Consider the following 6,000-nt stretch of genomic DNA (forward strand, 5'->3'; position numbering starts at 1 on the left):
TTATTTCTTTATTTTTTATATTAAAGTAATATATATATATGTTTTGACTCAAATTTGGTTTCCTTAAAAAAAAACTTTAAAATTTGCAAAGCATGAGATGAGTGGCATCCAAGATTTTATTCAACTTTTAACCTTCAAACTAAGGTGCTAGTTCAATTTTAAAAAATAAAAACTTATATTTATAGAAGAAATTTTCATATTCTAAAAAAAATGATTTAATTTTTATTATAAATATATTGCTTAATTATTAATTATTTTTTAAATAAACCACGTCTATACATCACATTTATTGAAAGACTCATAACTTTAATTCATTAGAACTAAAAATTTAGAAATACTTTACTCTTTACATATGAAACTTAATTGAATTTTATTTTTTCACCAAATAAATAATTATTCATTTATATTTTTAAACATTACACCAAAAGAATATTAATTAATTGTTTGATTTTCTCATACAATTTCATGAATCCTTTACACTAATAGAATGTTTTAAAAGGAAAATCTTAAATTTTTATTTAGTAATCCTTTACACTAATAGAATGTTTTAAAAGGAAAATCTTAAATTTTTATTTAGTAAAAATATTTATTTACTGAAATTTGAAATAATACTCTTGTAAAAAATGTGATTTTCTCTAATGATTAATAAAAATCATTTAAAAATAAATTAGTATTTTTTAAATTATATTCAAAATGTTAAAAGTTTTATTGCTAACAATATTTTTGAGATTTTGTCGACAAATCATTCAACTTGATATACAAAATTACATTATATCCCTTAAAAGTGTTTGTTGACTAATCATGAACTTACACATACACAATACAAAAATTCATTATTTAAAAAATTTAATCTTTAAATTTAGAAGTATGTATTAGATAGAAAATTAATTTAAATAATGTAAAATATTTTGCATGTAGTTTTATACACAATATATATTTTTATTAAAAACTAGATTTGAAACAATAATATATATTTTTTATAAATTGAAGATAGTCATGAATTCAATTCAAATAGCTTCATTTTTTATGACTATTGTTTAAAAATATTTTTTTCATACATGAAACTAATAATTTACAAGCTCTTGCAATAGAAACATGAGACTAATATTAGCTTCTTTTGATCGAGAGTCACAACTTACAAATCTACTTATTTAGAAACCATGTCCACATTGGAAGTGACTAATGAAAGACCAAAAATTACAACTTAAAATGCCATATTAGGTGTCCTATTGGGATTTATACTTGGATCTCCACATTGAGAAGTCAATGCTTTAACCAATTAAACACAACCCCTTGGACATTCAATTAGTCTTATTAAGATTGATTTTGAGTACAAATTTAATACAAAGGTATTATTTACAAAGGAAATGTAATCAAATGTTGAGCCCATTATGTTCGAGTACATCCATATGTACTTTTGGCAAGCAAACCACAACTTCTACACCTCCAAAATGATTGTATGAATCAAAAAATATTATAAGACCTTCAATGGGCATCAATGAAGGGCCTACATATAATGGTTCTCCCATTCCAAAATGAAAATTACTTATTGGAAATTTCATCCAACTCAATGGTATCACATCAGTTCCATGATTAAGGCTCGTTGGCCCCAAGGTTTCCTTCCTTAGCTCAAAAAAATCAATTGTTGAACATAAAAAATTATCATCAACCTTAGTAACTGCCTTGTGGGTTATCTCTGCAACAAATTCTAAAGACCCATTTATGATTTCTGATGCAATAGTTTGAGAACCTGATTCATAGACAACATTGCCCAAGTATCCTTGAGGCAAGGGAGGATTCAACCTTTTTCTTCCATCCACTGGAATGCTAACTTTTGTTTTTACATCCTCATCAAGCCCTCAAGCTTTTGTGATGCATTTCCACATATGGGCAACAAGGATCTCAAAAGTACTATAGGGTTTCTTTAATTTGTTAGATCCATTTACCTTTGACTTGAGTTTTTCTAAGAATATTGCATCAAAATGAAACTTTTTTGTGATTAGACTCGACATTATTGGAAATTGTTCATGGGTCATAGTATTATACTCAAAATGATCAAAACATGGTTGGGGAGGATCTCTTGCTTTCAATAGAGACCGGTCATTTGCCGGAGGTAGAATACTCTCTCCTCTAACAACTTTTCCCCATGAATTCATGAAAAAAGTAGCTGCTTGTCCATCTGCAACATAATGATGACTAGCTAGGCCTATCACCAATCCTCCACAAGCAAATCGAGTAAACTACATCAACAAACATATTTACCAAAATCATGTTAGTCTAATATGTGTAAAAGATGTCTTATAATACCTGCATATGTAAATTCATTTCCTTGTACTGGATATAATGGGATATGATACTTCAATGAGTAAGATAAATAGTTGTTTGAAGATAGATAGATCATGCATTTTAAGATATCTATATTTGTATTGCTTCATCACTATCAAGTATTACTTCATCATTTATAATTCCTCTAATCTAATTCTTATAATACCTACATATGTAAATTCATTTCCTTGAATGGATATAGTGGAATATGATACCCAAATGAGAAGATAGATAGTTGTTTGAAGATATCTATACTTGTATTGCTTTGTAATTATTAAATATATCACTTCATCATTTCTAATCGATCTTATCTAAGTCTTATAATATCTACAAACATAAATTCATTTCTTTACATGGATATAATGGAGTGTGATACCCAAATGACTACGATAGATAGTTGTTTAAAGATGGATAGATGCATTTTAAATTATCTATACTTATATTGCTTCATCATTACCATGTATTACTTCATCATGTCTAATTGTTCTAATCTAAGTCCTATAATACCTTATACCTAAATTCATTTCCTTACATGGATATAGTGAGATATGATACCTGAAAGAGTAAGATACATAATTGTTTGAAGATAGATAGACGCCTTCTAAGATATATATACTTGCATTGCTTCTAGTATAATAACTGCATACGCAAATTCATTTCCTTGCATGGGTATAGTGAGGTATGATACCTGCAAGAGTAAGAGCTCAACGACCATGGTGGGTGTGGGTGGTATTAACTCAAGGAGGAATTCAGAGGGATGAAAGGGCATCGCATCTGCTATTGTCCCATCTGCTTCGCCTTCTATCGCAAGCACACCCTCATCATTCAGATTGATACCAAGGCAGCCATTGGTTGTTTCTTTCGTGTATCTCCCTGCCCATTCTCTGAACTCTGCCAGAACTTTGGCCAGTCCTTCCTTCAAAACCTCTGAGGTTGGGGTGGGAACTTCAAAAACATAGACCACCTTGTTGAACATTGGGTGTGCAATCAAATGGAAATTGCTCAGTTCAACAAGCTTACGTTGATCTTTACCCGCACAGGGTTTGATCAGTACACCTTCACCTCTCAACACCTTCATTCTTCTTTCTCTCTTCTGCAAATGCAATGTCTTAATCTGCTATTCTAAACCATTTGTTCTCAATATATAATGAAATTTAGCCAACTGCCTAGTGTGTAGAAATTGAAAAAAAAAATTCTCTGTGATTGGATTTCTTCTCAGATGAGGTGTCTGATAAGATCGCTATCATCATTATTATCTGCAGAGACTTGTACATCGTTTACCAGTTCAGATGAGGTGTCTGATAAGATCGCTATCATCATCATTATCTGCAGAGACTTGTACATCGTTTACCAGTTCAGCATTGCAAAGCCAACTATTGTGCATTCTTGTATTTGCATAATTTTTGTGTTGATTGATTAATTTAGGTTGGCGTTTGTATGACTTTATGTTTTTAATTAATTTTATATTAATAAAAAAACATTTTTTAATTTGCTGTATAAAATAGTTATTTGAAGATGGATATTCTTTTGTATCTTTTAGCATTTAAAATTGTTTCATCATTATCATGTATTAATTCATCTTTGTCATACATTATTTTAGTATTAGTATTGTTGTAGGCAATACTATTGCATTCAAATGAAGTTTTATTAATCAATTGGTTTGTACCTATGAAAAGTGATTATTATTTTTGTTTTCAAAATAAACTTGATTTCTATGAGCTTGAGATATCTAAAGCCAATATTTCTACACTGTTCATTAATCCTCACACCAGACTGTTGGCATTACTGATCGAGATGATGATGAGATGAGAAGATGACCGGTAAAGCTGATATGATGAGGAGATTGTTGGCATGATGATGATCTAGTTATAATAAGTTGTTTGATGTCTTTATTTGTGTTGTCATTGATGGAAACCATTTTTGTTTAGTCATCTAGTTCATCTAGACTAACCAGTATAGCCTAACCGGTAGTGGAATCAACTAGACAACAAAACTGCTAAGTTGACAGTCAACCAGTAAACATGAATAATGCGATGATCAAGAGACTGGTATGGATGATTGGAGAAGATTCAAGTGTTGCGGTTCAGAATATATGTTTATAACATTGGCATGAGTATGTGATTGAAATCGCATGAAGTTTGATGAACTGGAAAGAGCATTTGTAATTGACTGATATGAACTCTATGAAGAAGAATGAATACCAGTGACAAATCTTTAACCACTAATGATTTATGGTTTGGCGATGGATCTTATCATGTTCATAACTTTGTGATGATATGTCAGAATCTATGTGTAATGATAAGAAGGCATTTGAATGCGTACAAGGATTGGATTTGTTGGGAAACATCAAAGTGCTTAGAAGAATGTGACAAGGGTTTGATTGCTTATCAAATCGATGTGCGTCATTGAAAATCATCTAGGAATTTGTTTTAATAATTTGTAATGTAATCTTGTTGATGTAATTAGGGTTTGTCACCGCCCTAATTGGAAAATATATTTAGGGCTAGTTTGAGAAGGGTTTTAGTGTCGGTGGTTTGAGAATAAGGTATTGACGAACCAGATTGAAGTGTCTACATGTGTGTAGCAGAGTTGAGCTGAAAAGGATCTGTACTAGCAAGCAAGGAAGTGTTGTAATCAGATCATTTGTCTTGTTGTTCCCTAACAGTTGTGGGAGATTGAAATTCCTTAATCGGGTAGACCCTAATAGGTCTGATATTGTAAATCCCTTCACCGGGTGGCTCATTAACTTGAGTTTAAAATCCTCTAGCAAGGTTACTCCTAATAGGGTCTTCTCTTAATTGGGCATATCGTAAAGCTCTTAATCAGGCCAGGCCTTTAACCGGGCGCATTCCAAAAGAGTACAAATATTTTGTGGGTGCTAATTCCCACCGTGGTGTTTCCCAGTTGGGTTTCCACGTGAAAAATATTTCTATTTGTGTGGTTGATGGATTATTGATTTGTGCATGTGATATCTTTACTTTGTTTACATAATGATGAACACTTGAGTGAATGGTTTGTGAAATCAGTTTACCAGTTCAGCATTGCAAAGCCAACTACTGTGCTTTCTTGTATTTGCATAATTTTTGTGTTGATTGATTAATTTAGGTTGGCGTTTGTATGACTTTATGTTTTTAATTAATTTTATATTAATAAAAAAACATTTTTTAATTTGCTGTATAAAATAGTTATTTGAAGATGGATATTCTTTTGTATCTTTTAGCATTTAAAATTGTTTCATCATTATCATGAATTAATTCATCTTTGTCATACATTATTTTATTATTAGTATTGTTGTAGGCAATACTATTGCATTCATATGAAGTTTTATTAATCAATTGGTTTGTACCTATGAAAAGTGATTATTATTTTTGTTTTCAAAATAAACTTGATTTCTATAAACTTGAGATTTATATTTTTAAACTTAATATGTTGTAAAATTGGTTTAAAAAGTTTGGTGTTATAAGAACAAATTTCTAAGAATAATAGATTTTTTAAGTTGTTTTAATTTTTTTTCTTTTTATAAATGAAATTTACATTTTAAATAGTTTTTTCTTTTCATTTTTTTATTTATAATATTGTGAATAAAATGATTTTTCTTTATTGATATATAAATTTTAATAATTTTTATTTGTCAAAATATAATAATAAAATCAATTAGTTATTTTATAGGGAGTT

The 6,000-nt window shown here is 29.7% G+C and overlaps 1 pseudogene; it reads right to left on the minus strand.

Annotated features, from left to right (window-relative positions):
• Positions 1–1,373: 1,373 nt before the first annotated feature.
• On the minus strand, positions 1,374–3,403 carry LOC131860000 (shikimate O-hydroxycinnamoyltransferase-like; annotated as a pseudogene).
• Between the last annotated feature and the right edge of the window lie 2,597 nt (positions 3,404–6,000).

This window comes from Cryptomeria japonica, chromosome 11 (assembly GCF_030272615.1).
Source record: "Cryptomeria japonica chromosome 11, Sugi_1.0, whole genome shotgun sequence".
Taxonomy (NCBI): Eukaryota; Viridiplantae; Streptophyta; class Pinopsida; order Cupressales; family Cupressaceae; genus Cryptomeria; species Cryptomeria japonica.